This window comes from Columba livia, chromosome Z, assembly GCF_036013475.1.
Source record: "Columba livia isolate bColLiv1 breed racing homer chromosome Z, bColLiv1.pat.W.v2, whole genome shotgun sequence".
NCBI classification, from domain to species: Eukaryota; Metazoa; Chordata; class Aves; order Columbiformes; family Columbidae; genus Columba; species Columba livia.
The window spans coordinates 48,058,838-48,076,088 of NC_088642.1; the positions used below are offsets into that span (position 1 = coordinate 48,058,838).

At 41.7% G+C, this 17,251-nt stretch overlaps 1 long non-coding RNA gene across 4 annotated transcripts in view; it reads right to left on the reverse strand.

Annotated features, from left to right (window-relative positions):
- The window catches only part of LOC135577273 (uncharacterized), a 95,628-nt gene extending 78,649 nt beyond the window's left edge, over positions 1-16,979 (reverse strand). For 2 of the 4 annotated variants that reach the window (XR_010468909.1, XR_010468907.1), the window contains exon 1: positions 1,093-16,979. This is a non-coding gene — a long non-coding RNA (uncharacterized LOC135577273). The remainder of the gene's footprint in view (positions 1-1,092) is intronic. The other 2 variants (XR_010468910.1, XR_010468908.1) reach the window with 2 other exon arrangements.
- Positions 16,980-17,251: the final 272 nt, after the last annotated feature.

The following is a 17,251-nucleotide window of genomic DNA, read 5'->3' on the forward strand; positions in this document are numbered from 1 at the left end:
AATATACTTTAAAAAAAGGTTTGTCTGCATTCAGAGATTGTTCTCGATGAGCTATGAAAATACAAAGAATCAAGCTTGATTTAACACCTTTCTTTCATATGGAACTTTATTACTGCAACTGGCAGCTGAGACACTTTTCCCTTATTTGTAGTTTGACCCCATCATAATCAGGCAAACTAGTAATCTAGAACAAATTCTGACAGGCAAGACATAACCTCCAGACATACAGTATATTACAACATTGCTCCCTGAGACAAAGAAAGAAAAAGCTATACATTCTTTCATACTGCCAAAACGTTACCAAAAAATGTTCACATGGACCTTAAAATCTCATCAGTTTGAGTAGAATCAGGTTAATGTTAAGAAGAATCACCCCTCAATACAATTACATAATATCCCTTACTTTCTTCTGCATGATTCTCTTGCTTACAAGACTCTCATTTAAATTTTGTGTTACTTACTTGGATATCATGCAACTTTTTATGAAACACCAAATTTTCCTAAATTGGAAAAAAGCGGAACATTTACAAAAAAATTTTTGTTTAATTCTAAACACTCATTTAGAACTCAGCTTATGTATAACTACAGGAGGCACATTCAAATAACAGTAACATATTCTATTATTGATACCTATTTTAGGGTGTTCCAGGTTGAGAAGATTTCAGACAATTTCAGTGTCACCATATGTTGGATCACTACATAGGATCAAAAAAAAAAAAGCAATGGTGCCCCAAACTAGAAATTACTTTTGGATTTGGTCTCCTAATACAGAGCAAAAAGACTGTCTTCACAGGAGTTAAATAGAGGTATGAAAAATATAATGAAGTTAAACTCTTATATTTATAGAAATCATAATGCACTGAAAGGAAGATCTGACAGTTCCGATAGGAGAGTCATGATAAAATTTAGCCCCCTGGCAAGATGCTTATATAACCCAATTAAATTCTACCTGTCCTAACCACTTGTTCCTATTTTACAAATACTCATTTTAAAGGCACAAATTAATTATAGAACTCAGTTTAAGGTTATCACTTGTCTGGAAAGGATGCAAAATTTTCCTTAGAGGAAAGACAGGATGGGAGCTGAAATTACCTTCTGTCAGGAGAGTCTATCTCTATTTCTGGTGCCATGATAATGATACTCAGCCTTTACAGAGGGACAATAGTTCAGAGCTGAAAAAACAATGGTCAGGGCATCAAACATATTTTGCACAATAAACACAATTCTTTTTTATATTGTAAGCCAGGGGGACTACTTTTACGGCTTAACCAACAGAAAGAAACAATAGCAAAAAAATAATTGGAAAGTCCAATATATATTGTTCGCAGCACCAGATCACAAAAAACAAGGCAGTTCATTACAGTGGATTCAGTACAGACAGACACTGTGGTCCGTGCAGCACGTACGCTGGGAACTATTCAAGGCTCACAGCACACACCAATCAAATACCGTGTTAGAGGGATTAATATAGGTTTTGTTTAACTGTGAATTCCAGTTGCAGGATGGTAGGAGTATACCTCAAAGACTGATAAACAAATGTTAGTCTCATTCCCGTAACAATGAAGCTTGTCTAATTATTTTGTTTATTTCTACCTTGTCATTGCACTATGTATGAACAATCAGGAATCAGCTTGCTTCCTGTGTATTAATTAATTTTCAGGAAATACTATGAACAAATTGCCATATCAGAAACATAGAGTAAACCTTAGCTTCCATGTTTTATTCATCACCCTTGCCTAGCACTTCCACCTGTGTCTGCAGGAAAGCACCAATCATGGTCTATCACACAGATTGTAAATTAGGAATATTTCCCCAAATGACAGAATTCCTTCATTTCTGCCAGCATAACAAGGGGATAAATTCCTCCCCAGATTAGAAAACATAGTTGCCATTAGTCTTATTGGGAGAACCTCTGTCACAGTCTCTTCCCTCACTACCACTGGGCTTCATTTACAGAAACTTGTTATCAGAAGGTTGCTGACAAAACAAATGGCAATAGCACAGGCAGATACAGGGTGGCTCTAGAAACTGAGTAGCTCCTCTGCTAGGCATGATGCAGAATGAGCTGCCCAATAGCAACAAATAACCTGGGAAAGGATATTAAAATTACTAGACAGCAACCTTCTGATTCTTTGCTCTTCTCCAGGGACTAACAATGACTTCTCATAAATTAGACTGTCTTTGCTCTTCTCAAAGTCACAGCAGCGCTCCCAAGCTGTTCTTGTTGTCAGACCAGTGGGGCCTGCTTTTGGTATACCTTCTCAACTCCCAACCCCCCCTCTGGCTCACCCCAAATATTGCTAGATGGGTTCCCCCCATGAACTGCCTTACTAGGGCCTCTGACAGTTTGGCACTGGCTCCTTCAAGCTGCCCTGAGCCTTCCAATCAGCACATACAAGCCCAGAGGAATATACTCTTTGTTTCCATACTTTTTAGCAACTACGCCCCTAAACAGACGGTCAAAAACAATTCACCTATATCAAACAGACTGGCAAACTTTATCACTGACAAACTTTATCACTTTGCCACTGGTGGCAGACAGGTCAAGAACTGACACATTCATTAGCTATTCACTCTTTTGATCAGGTATATTGGGAAGCAGTGTAGAGAAGCCCACACTAACATACTTCTTTACATACAGATAACCAAAACCTTTCAGTAGGTTCAGCATTCTGGTCAGCATCTTTGAAATACCCCAAAGTAATTCCAATTACTAAAACACAAATTAGCAGAGAAGCACCTAGTATTAAATCACACAACTAGCTTTCATAGTAGTGATTGATACTTTGGTGAACATGGATACATCAATGCCCACATTAAAAGCAGCATTCAATGCTCACATTAGAAGTAGCATAAAAATACACAGAAAATAATCCATAGCTTGTGTGTGTGTCCTTTTTACAATAGCTATCTGCTGTTTTCTGGAAAAATCAGCATTAAATGTAATATGTGAAATGCTCTTAACCCTGCTAACAGTCTCTGCATTGCAAGTGCTCCAACTTAGATGGAAGACAGCTTGCACTTAACAGCAAGACAAAGCTCTTATTAAAGTAATTGTCTCCTTTCTGATCTCAAGTAGTGCTCTGCTCATTTCCCTGCCAGGATCCAGTGTTAAATAGGGTGCTGGTTATTTTCATTTATTAGCAGAGCTGGGTTCTGAATATCTTACAAAGAATTCTTGTAAGCTCAAATTGCTTCTTACTTATAAGTGCATGTTTTTTGACACTCCTACAAATGTAGCCTCATGAAAGCCAGCAACAGGATACAAAGGAGGAATGAATCCTGTTTTCCCACAGAGGCACTCTGCTGTATCTGAATTAAAAAACTATGAATCAGCCAACAGCTTAGTATCAAAACTACCTCAAGTGAGGATGAGAAAAAGCATTTCATATTACGACAAACTGAATGCAAAGACTATCCAAAAGCTGCCTAGTGAACAATTGATGCCTGAACTTCTCAGTCAGTGATAAAAGGTCACCAAAAATACCTCCACTACAAAATAAGTTTAGTCAACCAGACTACTCCAAAACCCATTTCCTCTAAGAGAATAAGGCTTGGTACAGTCCAAGCTCCTGTATGATTCAGAGCATACCTAAAAGAACAGCAAGTGCTAGCAGCAGTCTGGGTTTGGGTCCACATCACTGGAAAAAAATAAAGGGAGTCCAGTATCTTCACATTTTTAGATACGAACACTTGAAACCACTGTAGCACAAAGAAAGTCAGAGCTTTTCAAAAACAACACAGAAATGAGCAAAAATGTGGAAATTCACACATTCCGGAAAGATGCAAAATAGAGCCGTGGTTTTCTGACTGATTTTTTCATGGGAGTTTGAACAGTCCTTCAGGTCAGCATACAGAGCTACTGCCCCTCACGACTCCCCTTTCCTGAATTGCCAGGCATCCCAAGGCTGCCTTGTATTTCCCTACCGGTCCAATGCCTTCATAATCTATTTAGAGGTTCTAGGTAAATGAAAAGTGACTGTTCCCAAATCAATTTTCCATTTTCAGTCTCTCATCCACATCTCTTCTCTGGGAAAACATAAAAATAACAAAGCTGCACCTGAATGCTAATTTTCCCTGTTATAGTGGTCAAAAGTGTCAGAGCTAAACCAGTGGTTTTTTTCATTCTGCAGCTTTCATTTAACCAACCTAAAGTAGAAATCTAAATAAGAAAAAAAAATATTGTATTCACAATTCACCAGGGCATGATCACTGCAGCTCGGGCTCCTATCAGCCTAGACTCCTTCAGTAAGTTTCTCAACACTGGTGAGCAACAGATCCAGTAATGCATCTCATCTGTTTGGGCTTTCTATCACCTGGATTAGGCTGTTAATGCAAGTAATCATATAGCAGAAGAAGCAGTTCTACAGCTTTTACAGCAGTCATGAAGAAAGCTTCCAAGAACAAAAGCCGGTTTGTTTCCCTCTCATACCAGCTGTTTTAATCAAATACTAAAATGTCCCTACAACTTTTCTTATTTTATTAACTATGCTGCTCTGTAGACACAGGATATTTTTGAAGCAGCTGGGCAAAATTTTAAGGTCTTACTTTGAGGCCCAAACATAATTAAGATTTCAGCTTTAATTCCTACTGCATCATGTACGAGAAGGAAATAAAAGTACACTCAGACGTGTGCTTCACCAGCAGCATCTTCTAATGGTTTACAAGGATTGCAAGAGCTAACTGGAAAATATTTTTCCTGAGCTGCTGTTACACCTCAAATTTAAACGCCTTTTAGTCTCACCTATTTCCCAAGTCTTCCTTGCTTGTCACCTACCACTTCTTGATATTCTGAAAGCACCTGCACTACAGAGAATGGAAAATCTTGTCCAGTGAATTAAGGTATTCAAAGCAATGTGTTTTCTTTCAAACTGGTAGGAGCTCTGTCGAGTGCAGGACCCATGTATAAAGCAAGCCCTGAAGACCTCTGCAACCTGAAAAAGTTGCAAGGAGTCAACAGATTGCCGCAGTGAGGGAGAGGAAGCCACAGATGTCATTCCTCATTTCAGACAGACAAACTGTGGATATCAGGTTTCACTACACTGGTTGGGTTTCTTTTGCTGTTGGTGTTCCTGTTGGTTTTTTTCACCCAATAACAAAACCCTTAAGACAATGTACAGCTTGAAAGAAGTATTCCTGAAGTATTTTGAATCAAATATTAAATTTCTTTAAAACAATTTGCATCTTGAGTATTCCCAAGGTATTTTGAAGTAGGTATTAAGATTCAGAAAACATATCTTTCTCTACTTCATTTTTACCTTTTCAAACCACTGACATCTTAAAGGTGGAAATGAGATGCATATTGTGTTGAAAGTCACATCCAGTTCGTGATTCCTTGAATAAGTTTTATGTTGTGGCTTCTGCTGTTTTAATAGCAGCAGTGTTCAGACACACACATATGCAGCAACTAGGAAAAAGCACAAAAGAAAACAGAATATATTTTTCTTATAGACTCAGAAGGATACTTTCAGATAATGAAGCAGTATAGCCTGAAATACAAGTCTTCAATTAGTTTTTATTACTTACTGCTACAACTTTCAACTTCAGAATTATGACACATTTCTTTACTATGCTTTCTACTCAAAGACAGGTCTGCAGCTAACCTAAGGACAGCACTTCTGCATTATTTTTTTCGTTTATCTGGAATAATTTATTTAGCACCACATATACTCATGATGCTCTGGTAAACAAACAGGCCCCTCTGCTTAGAAGATCAGACAGCTCAAGGACCTCATCTTGTGAGCTGCCCCATACTTGCATATCTCAATGCAATGCATTAAACTTCCTAAGAAGAGCAGACTGACAGCTCCAGAACTTCATTGTCCTGCAACAAGCAGTTAGGTAGTAAGTGACCATCACTAATGGTCACAATAAATCTCCTGCTACTACACTGGGTCAGATAGCATCTAACAGTATTGAGGCAGATGCTTTTCCCATTTGCAGAAGTCACAGCCCAGCCCATACACCACACAGTTCAGCAATCAATCTCGGATAGTTAGTTAGGTGTAGTGTAACTTTAGGAAAAAAGAAACAGAATATGGTCTTTTTCACTCTAATCCACAGTCTCCCAAGACAATAGGACTTCTTAAGAGATAGTCTCTGCTCATTTGAGAGTTACTAACCCCTAACAATACGGCAAAATAACAGTCAAACTCAACTCTTATCTGATTCTAGAATCATTCATAATCCTGCTTTAGACTACAAGATTTGTTTTCACTTTCTTATTTTCTCTCAAAATCAAAACTACTTTCACACAGCAGCTTTCTATAGCTTGCTTTTTTTTTTTCCCCGATCTCTATAGCCCAAGACCTTTGCTTACAATCATTACTACTTAGCAGATACAGTAAGTCAAATTATTTCTTCTCTCAGTTAATTGCAGTGTTTGGCCATGAAATACACAGGAATGATTCCTGCTTCATTAAGGTTTTGAAGCACGTATGGCAGCACCAGTAGCTTAAATCAAAACATATGGAAGGAGCTAGTGAATTAGACATGAGAAGCCCACTTGAAGGGGAAAGGGAAAACAAAAAAAGACCAGTGAGATTCAGAATACCTTTGAAAACACGTGGCATTCAGTCACTAATTTTACACATTAATGCTCCTCCTGACTGAAATGCAGCCCTCCATCTAAAGACTGATTTCAAAAAACTTGATCAATGTTAAGCAACTGTCAGCATCATTCAGTAGGGGGTTTTATAATATTGTGCTTATATCCAAAGCATTTCTGAAAGAAAAACTACTTTGTTATATAATCACGGTTAAGAAGAAAACTACAGTTAAGTGGTTGTTAAGTCTACTTCTAGTTATTACTCAGAGATTTTTTTATGGTCCTTTCCCCCTGAATGTTCTGAATACAGTTCTAGAAATGTAATGACACACTGCAATAATCCAGTACTGGTCTGAATAATGAGACAGCAACAGCACAATTTCTACAGGAAAGTGCTATGTAACCAGCTATGTTTTATGTGCATGCAGTGACAATTTATTGGATATCAAGGTAAGTTTTTACACATTCCACCTCCAAAACATGAAACAAAGATAATTTTGATACCACTTGCATTGGTAATTCTCGGAAAGACCCTCCGTAATGTATCAGATTCATATAAACATGAGTGTACATGACAAATTCTCAAGGGCAATAAATGTATGATGCACAAGGGCACCAGCAAGATTTTTTTCTGAACTATCACACAGCAGCTCTTACGATTGTATTGTGCTTTAATTAAAAGCTAAAACTCTGGAAGAGGATATCTAACCACATCAACCATGCTGAACTGATGCATGCAGTTCTGCAAACAATAAATTTTCTGCATCATAGAAGAAGCCAGTTAAAAGCTGAATCACTTATTTTTACAAGACTTCATATTAGCATTCACATTCTGTTACGATGAAGTGAAAAGCCCTCACACGGCAGGCCCCTGTTGAAACAGCAGAGGCTGAATTTAACAATAGCCTGATGCTGCCCTCAAGTGGTCCGACCTAGGAAGCACATTTAGGAAAATTGGCTCAGAAATTCTATCTGCCTTTTGACTAGATTATTCTCTAATTGAAAAGACAGAATGCCAATTTGTAACAAAGAGACAGTGATATTTCACTCTTGATACCTGTGTGTGGCATTTTTCGTTCTACCCACTTGCCAAAGTACACATTATTTCAGTTACAGAGCACACACTAGAATCAGGATGTCTTTCATTGGGAACCAATGTGTTTTTCACTACCACAAGAATTTTGTATTTTAATATGTCCTAGTGTGGCCAGACAGGCCATAAGGAATTTTTAGAAGTTCTCAGAGAGTTCCAACTCAAGCCTGTGTAAATGACAAAGGCAAAATTTTGTTAAGAGCATTTGAAAAGTGCTTCAATAAAACATGCATAAAATTATACTTACTGGAATCTTCTAACATCTTGACTGGAAGTCAAGTTCAGTAAGCTATATTTGTTTAGTCTCCTGTCTCTCAGTCCTGATTTCCCATCATCCTCTTATCTGTCTTAAAATTCACCTTCTTCCTTTTCATTACACTACATAATCCTTAGATTTATTATTATTCCCCATCTTTCTTATTCTATTTTGTTCAGTTAGACATTGTTCCATTTGCAATGTATTCATTTTTGTAATGTCTTTATTTTTCTACCTCATTTTGCCACATTACCTTTGAAACACATCAGATGCAGTTTATTTCATAAGTCTTAGCAGCTCAAGATAAGCTACTAATAAAATATATCCTTGTGAAAGACTGATGAAAAGTTACTTTGTTTTTAAATCTATCCCAGTGTTTTTAAAAATGGGAACTCCCATGAAGTTCAGGCTGACCATAATAAGTAAGAAAAATGTAGGGATAGCCAGCAGTAACTTACTTTGTTTGGGGCAGGAAAAGAGGTAGAATTTTAATGGCTGGCCGCAAGTGACCAGGTTAGCCAGGGAACAGTCAATGATCAGTTCCTTCAGGACAGTGAAGAATGTTTGAAATACCTGCACCCACCAACTACTGCAATTTTTCAATTCCTTAATCGAGGTACACTACAAGTTCTCCTGAATCAGAAGTTCAAAAGAGAGAAAAATCCAGAAAACACACAAAATATTAACTTATCCTGTGATTACATCACAATAGCAACCAAACAAATTAATGTTGTGCTGCAAAGATTTACAATCTACAGTATTGGCAAGTATATTCACATCACCTTTGTTTCCACTTTTTCATAAACATAAGCAAAGTAGTAGTGAGCTTTCCTAAATATTCTAGATACAGGAAAACACAGGAAGACTAAGATTCAACCTGAAGTTTGGGGGCTGAAGTTTGACTACCACACTAACAGAACAGCTTTTTGTTTGGCTGTAACCACTCCCAGACAGCTTATCATTAATACAACATATATAAATATGCTTTGTACCTTTTCACAGTTAAACTATGTACTGATACTTCTTCATGCATATTTTTTAAAAGTTTATTATAAAAGTACTGTAAAACAAAACTACATAAGAATCTACCTTTTTAACCACATGTAGACATTCATTCTTCATTTTTTCCAATTAAAAAATTACTATTTTGATAACTCATCATATTTAAATGTATGCAGCTACACAAGAGGAACATCAGGCAGAACGTGTTAAGCACATGAATCTGACCAAAAGTTTTTATTTCAAAATCTGCTTCTCTTGTAAAAACTTTTGACCTGACTTGGCAGAAATGTTGTCGTTCTCTTTGATGTGGGCAATCTGGCAGGCAGCGCAGAACTGGCCTCTTGCTATCCAAACAGCAGTCCACTGGGATTGCTGTGCAGCCGACAAAGGTCCAGACACTGTGTAAAGGCAAACAAGAAGTCATTTACATTACATTTTGCTTTCTTTTTTAAGCCAAGTAACACATGTACATATTATGCATATATTTTAAATCAAGTGAGCATTTGAGATGGCCACCAGCTCACTTAACTCTCAAAATATTTTATAAAATGAAAATTTTAGGTAGACTGCAAGTTGCACCATTTTAGGGTGTTTTTGTTTGTTTTTTTTAAGTCACTATCACTAATTATCTGACTTTATCAACATTATCAGTGTGAATATCAGGTCTATCAGCTGAGAAAATGAGAGCATACTCATTTATAGGTAACAAGGTTGAAAACTGCACTATTGTCTGAGCTCACACAGGGATTAACAGTGACTGATTGACATCCCAAGATAGTTGCAGTCCATCAGGGGATAGAAAGGGGACAGGGGACATTATCCACATTCTCTTACCATTTATGTCCTGTAAGCTAGAAACAATCATGCATTTTTCAAGACAGAAAATGCAGTCTGTTCATAACAGCTCTGATTCTCTTTTTCTCCATTTATTTTCCTTTGGTGTTTGAAATAAGTGTATTCCACATTCTGATTAATACGGTCCATCAAAAAGAGGGACCCAATTTCAAAGCAGTATATTTCACAATGGCAACAAGCTACAATTACGCGAAAACTTACAAATGGTTTAATGAATAATCAAGTTTCAGTAACCTTTTTATAAATGTTCTATGTTCCATCCACCTGCTGTACAGACAAAACCGAGACAATAGTTGAATTTGTCCTAAATGCCCCTCCAAGTGTCTTCTTCCACTGAGGTCACTGCTGCTGTGATTCTGTTTTTTAGCTCATCCAGATTAGTCTGTAATGGTGGCACAAAAACATGATATCTGATGTACCCCCACAAGAAAAAGTCAAAGAGTGTAATGTCTGAGGGTCTTGGGGGCCATCTTTTTGAAACATCCTGTAGTTTCCAGAGACTGATTTCTAATTAATTGTGGCTAATAACGAGCAGCTTCATATGGCTTTTCTCCCAGTCTCAAAACAAAAGGAGTAAGATGTCATAAATTCTATACAAACATAAAAGTCTTACCTATGCAAATTTACACTTTCAAAACTACAGAACTTCAAATACAGCTGACTCTTCTCTCTCATACACTTTTTATTTCAGTTCTGCAATTTTGCCTTTTGCTTTTTTGTCTTGTGGCTCTCTTTTTGCTTCCATTACTTCATTGTAAATCATTGTAAATTTATGCTGCTGCTAATGGAACCATAGAAGAATGTTGGAAGGGACCTTCTCTTTCTCTCCAGCACTGGAGACTGCATACTCCACTTTACTGCTCAGATGAGAGCCAACATTGAAGTCAGGTCCACATCGCTCAGGGGCTTTTCTAGTCAAGCTTTGAGCATCTCCAAGGATGAAGATGCCAACAACCTGCTCCAGCATTTGAGCCCCACTCACAGTGAACAACTTTTTCCTAATATCTATTCAGAATTTCTCCTCCTGTAATATTAACCCATTTCTTCTCATCCTTTCCCTCTGCACCTCCAGGAACCTGTCTTCTCTACTATCACCCATTAGATTGCTGAAAACATAAACTAGAAAGCACCCTCCACGCCATCCCTTCTTCAAGACAAAACAACCCAGTTTTTCAGAGTCTCTCTGTATATCATAGAATCATAAAATAGTTTGGGTTGTAATGGACCCTCAAAAGTCATCTAGTGCAACCTCCCTGCAATAAGCAGGAACATCTTCAACCAGGCCAGGTTGCTCAGAGGCCCATCCAGCCTGGCCTCGAACGTCTCCAGGGATGGGGCATCTACCACCCCTATGAGCAGACTGGGAGTGTTTCACCACCCTCATTGTAAAAACTTTCTTCCTCATGTCTAGCCTAAATCACCTTTTTTAGTTTAAAATCAGTACCCCTTGTATTGCTGTAACGTGCCCTTCTAAAAAGTCTGTCCCCATCTTTCTTACAGGTACCTTTTAAGTACTGAAAAACTGCAATAACGTCTCCACGAAGCCTTCTCTTCTCCAGGCTGAACAACCAACTCTCTCAGCCTGTCCTCACAGGAGAGCTGTTCCAGCCTCTGATCATCTTGGTGGCCTCCTCTAGACCCTCTCCAACAGGTCCATGTCCTTCCTGTACTGAGGGCTCCAGAGCTGGACACAGGACTCCAGGTGGGGTCTCAGCAGAGCAGAGGAGCAGAATCATGGCCGTCAACCTGCTGGCCACAATGCAGCCCAGGATACAATAGGCCTTCAGGGCTGCTGCCCTGGTTTTGTTTAAAACAAGACCAGTTTCTCTTTCAGTGAATTTTCCTTTCAGCTAAGTTCTGAGTAACTGCACTTTTCTGAATCTGGCTGCATGTTTTTTCAGACACAGTTCACTCTGGAGCTGATAATGGTAGCAACGGTATGCAGAAGAGCCACAGGTATACACTTATTGCTATGGCAGCCAAGGTTACTGATAAATTTTGCACATCCCATAGGTGAGAGGGGCTTACTTGCAAGGAGGGGGGAAGACAGAACAGGTGACTAAAACTGACGAACTAAGTATTTAATCCCATACACCTCATACACACTATAAAAGTGGGAGATCACGAGGGTCTCATTCTCTTCGACGATGGCCAGCATCTGAAGAGGACCTGCCTGTCGTGTCTGCGATCTGAGACTGGTTCCAGACCCTGCATCCCTGAGTCAAGTACCAGTTTACTGCAGAGTCCAGCCCAGGACTTCTGGGTGCCTGCCCTGCAGCCGCTGGAGCAACACCAGCCCTGCCGCGGGCAGCTCCGTGAAACTCAAGATTGCTTTTGTATAGTTTGTATTATTTTCTCTATTTATTGTTAGCATTAGTAAAGCATTTTTAATTTTTTCCAACTTGTAAGTCTCTCTCCCTTTTCCTCCTTTTACCTTTCCTAGTGGGGAGGGTGGGTGGCTTAACAGAGAAGGTCTGCCACGATTTATTGTCACCCTGCAGTAAAAGGCGACAGCTGCAAGTGCACATTGCTGGCTCATGTCCAATCCTTCATTCACCAGTACCCCCAAGTCCTTCTCTGCAAGGCTGCTCTCAATGCCTCCATCCCCCAGCCTGTACTGATACTGGAGGTTACCCAAGCCCCGCTGCAAGACCTTGCACTTGGCCTTGCTGAACCTCATGAGGTTCACATGGGCCCACTTCTCAAGCTTTTCCAGGTCCCTCTGGGTGCCATCCTGTCCCTCAGGAGTGTCAACTGCACCACTCAGCTTTATGCCATCCGCAAACTTGCTGAGGTTGCACTCGTTCCTAATGTTTGTGTCATTGATGAAGATATTAAATAGTACTGGTCCCAGTATGGACCCCTGAGTCACATCACTTGTTACGGTGTCCATCCAGACACTGTGCCATTCACCACCACACTCTGGGTGCAAACATCCAGCCAGTTCCTCATCCACCAAACAGTCCACCCACCAAATCCACACCTCTCCAATTTAGAGAGAGGATGTTGTATGGCACCACATCAAATGTTTTATAGAAGTCCAGACAGACAACATCAGTAGCCCTTCTGTATGGGGATATAGCGGAAGATTTGGCGAGATTAGTTAAATGTAAATACACTTAAGCTACTTGCACCTGTCTGTAGAAAAAGCACATACATCACACTAATTGTTTTACTGACCTTGTGTGCTTGATGAGTAGAACCTCCATGTTAGATAACATAGCCCTGTGAGAAACTCTAGGCACCTTATCACTATGTCTGAGATTCCTGCTTTGTTGTGAGAAAAAGCAAGAGGCTGTGTCTGCCTGAAGCCTTGAAATACAGGCGAGCTCAGCAGGCCCGGTGATCTTCCAGCAGGGCTGAACTTACCAGCACCTGCGTCCCCGTTGGTGTCATCTCTGCCTGGGAGCTCAGGTGTGGCTTTGGAGATCCCCCAGTAGAGAGGTAACTAAAATAAAACTTGCTCTTTGCAAATGCATTCGTGGCCTCTGGCTCTTCTTGCGTCATGCCTGCGTATGTGTACACACTTCCTCAGTGCACTGACGTTGTTACTCTGTCATAGAAGGCCACTAGGTTTGTCAGGCAGGACTTGCCCTTGGTGAAGCTATGCTAGCTGTCTCGAATCACCTCCCTGTCCTCCACATGCCTTAGCATAGCTTCCCGGAGGATCTGTTTCATGATCTTCCCAGGCACAGATGTGAGGCTGACAGGCTGGTAGCTCACAGGGTCCTCCTCTCTACCCTTTTTAAAAAGGAGTGTGATGTTTCCGTTTTTCCAGTCACCAGGAACTTCATGTGACTGCCATGACTTCTCAAATGTCATGGAGAGTGGTTTGGCAACTACATCAGCCAGTTCCCTCAAGACTCTGGGATGCAGAGACTCATGGACTCCAGCCACCATCTCAGTGGCTCACCACTAGACTCCCTCCAGCATGTCACACAGAATCACAGAATCGACTGGGTTGGAAAAGTCCTCAGAGATCATCAAGTCCAACCCTTGGTCCAACTTCAGTCCATTTACTAGATCATGGCACTAAGTGTCATGTCCAATCTCAGTTTAAAAACCTCCAGGGACGGTGAGTCCACCACCTCCCTGGGCAGGCCATTCCAATGCTTGATCACTCTCTCCGTAAAGAATTTCTTTCTAATATCCAGCCTAAATTTCCCCTGGCAGAGTTTAAGCCCATGCCCCCTTGTCCTGTTGCTAACTTCCTGGGAGAAGAGACCAATCCCCACCTGGCTGACTTCCCTTCAGGTAGTTATAGAGAGTGATGAGGTCACCTCTAAGCCTCCTCTTCTCCAGACTAAACAACCCCAGCTCCCTCAGCCTCTCCTCATAGGTCTCGTGTTCGAGTCCCTTCACCAGTCTTGTTGCTCTTCTCTGGACCCGCTCCAGCACTTCAATGTCTTTCCTGAACTGAGGGGCCCAGAACCGAACACAATACTCCAGGTGTGGCCTCACCAATGCAGAGTACAGGGGAAGGATCACCTCCCTTGTCCTGCTGACCACGCTATTTTTGATACAGGACAGGATACCATTGGCCTTCTTGGCCACCTGGGCACACTGTTGGCTCATGTTGAGCTTCCTGTCAATTAGTACCCCCAGGTCCCTTTCTGCCTCACTGCTCTCCAGCCACTCTGCACCCAGCCTGTAGCTGCAGGGGGTTGTTGTGACCAAAGTGCAGGACCCAGCACTTGGTCTTGTGAACTTCATCCCATTGGAATCAGCCCATTTTTCCAATCTATCCAGATCCCTCTGCAGAGCCCTCCTGCCTTCCAGCAGGTCGACACTCCCTCCAAACTTGGTGTCATCAGCAACTTTGCTGTTGATGGTCTCAATCCCCTCATCTAAATAATCAATAAAGATGTTAAACAGGACTGGACCCAACACTGACCCCTGGGGAACACCACTAGTGACTGGCCGCCAGCTGGATGCAGCTCCATTCACCAGCACTCTCTGGGCCCGGCCCTCCAGCTAGTTCTTAACCCAGTGTAGAGTGCACTTGTCCAAGCCATGGGCTACCAGCTTTTGCAGGAGTATATTATGGGAGACAGTGTCAAAGGCTTTGCTGAAGTCTAGATAGACGACGTCTACAGCTTTCTCCTCATCCACCAGGTGGGTCACCTGATCATAAAAGGAGATCAGGTTGGTCAGACAGGACCTGCCCCTCCTAAACCCATGCTGGCTGGGTCTGATCCCTTCTCCATCCTGAAGGTGCTGTGTGATTCCATTCAGGATGATCTGCTCCATAACCCTGCCAGGCACCGAGGTCAGGCTGGCAGGCCTGTAGTTGCCTGTAGTTGTAGATGTCTGCATCTTCCTTGTACTGGTGAGCTCAAAACTGCAGAGAGCATTGCAGATGCTATCTTACAAGTAATGAATTGAGGAGGTTAATTAATTCCCCCAGTTCAGAGTCTGCTAATGATGCCCAGAGTGGGCTTGGCCTTCATTGCTACAATGGCATGTTGTTCAGCTTGCTGTCTGCCAGAATTCCCAGATTCTGCTTTGCATGGCAGCTCTCTAGTCATCAATCCCCAGTGTACCTGTTGCAGGAGGCTGATCCCTTCCAAGTGTAGGAAGTCTGAATCTGACTTTTTTGAACTTCAAAAGGTCCCCATCAGTCCACCTCTCCAACTTGTTGAAGTAGCTCTGAATATGAGCCCTGCCCTCCAGCTTATCAGCCATTCCCCTCTCCAATCTGGTGTCATCTGCAGTCTTCTTAAGGGTGCACTCATCCTATTTTCTGGATGACTGATGAAGACATCAAACGTCAGCATCAGTACGATAAAGCCCTGAAGATGGCCATGCCTAACCAGCCACTATCCTGAACTCCTACCCTTTGAGCCTACCAGTCCAGTCAGTTTTCCACTCACCTGGTAATCTGCCAAACCAGTGCATGTTTCTCCACTTTGGGTAAAAAGAGACTGTGTCAGAAGTTTTGCTCTTCCCATACACTGCTAATCATATCCTTGTACATGGAAATCAGGTTGGTCAGGTACAAGTTGGCCAGGTAAATCTGTGCCTGCTATTCCAAATCACCTTCTCCTGACATGCCTGGAAATGGCTTCCAGGAAGAACGGCTCCATTATCTTCCTGGAGACTTCAATTACACTGTCTGGCTTGAAGTTCCCCAAGTCCACCTTAGCATTCTTCAGGACAGCTGTAATGCTTGCCTCTTCCAGTCATAAGGTACTTCACTCAGGCACCATGTCTTCTCAAATATCACACAGAGAGGCTTCACAATGACGTTCCCTCAGTAGCACTGGATGCATCTCACTCAATGCCATGAACTTCTGTGTATGTCTAGGTTGCTTAAGAAGTCCTTAATTCAATCTTCTTTTACCATGCCCCAAACTTGGCCTCTAACCACCTAGATCTAGGAGACCTGACAGCAGATCTTGCTGGTAGACAAAAAGCAAGAAAAGATGTTGAGTAACTCAAGATTTTCTATTTCCTTTCTCACGAGACCTACCACCCATTTCTTCAGCAGGTCTACATGTTCCTTAGTCCACTCCTGCTGCTCAGGCAGCTGTAAGAGTCCTTCTCATCCACCAAAACTTTCAGTTTCAGGTGAGCTTACCTCTTCTACTCCATCTTCGGCGTCACGGGCAGCCCCCCTCCCTGCCTGCTTTGTCTCCCCAGGTGCCTCTCCGTAATAGGTTTGAGGCCCTGGATCTTGAAGAAGAGGTAGGTGAGGAGGTGGTGCCAAGCCTGCCTACAAGATCACACAGGAAGAGGTGGTTGACTTCACAACTTAAGACTGCCTCTGATAAGAAAGAAAGAAGGGTGATTGTAATAGGAAATTCCCTTCTGAAAGGAACAGAGGGCCCAATATGCAGAGTTGACCCCCATCTTAGGGAAGTTTGTCATTTACCTGGAGCCCAGATCAAGGATATTGCTAGAGAGCTCCCCAAACTGGTGCACCCGACAGACTACTACCCGCTGCTGGTCTTCCAGACAGATGGGGAGGAAGCTGCTTCCCGTAGTCTGAGGGGAATGAAGAATGATTTCAAGGTCTTGGGAAGGATGGTGAAAGACTCAGGGGCTCAAGTGATCTTCTCTTCACTCCTTCCATCTTCAAGGGACGATGTGGGATGGAATAGGAAAATTCAGTCTCTTAATGGTTGGCTCCAAGACTGGTGCTACAGGCAGGGCTTTGGATTTTTTTATAATGGTTGGTTTTATAAGTCACCAGTCCAGACAGTGTCAAGCGGGAAAGGTTTATCTCGCAGGGGCAAAAGGATGCTGGGGCAGGAATTAGCTGGGCTCATTTGGAGAGCTTTAAACTAGGCTCGAAGGGGGATGGGGTTGTAGCTGGGCTTGTCCCAGTGGGGCAGCATTCTAAAGCTGATGAGGACCAGGTGGCCTCCTATGCCCCTAGGGAGAAATTGGTGTGCTCTGCTCACTCCCTGAAATGCCTGTACACCAATGCGCGCAGCATGGGGAATAAGCAGGAGGAGTTAGAATCCTGTGTTCGGTCGGGAGATTATGATCTGGT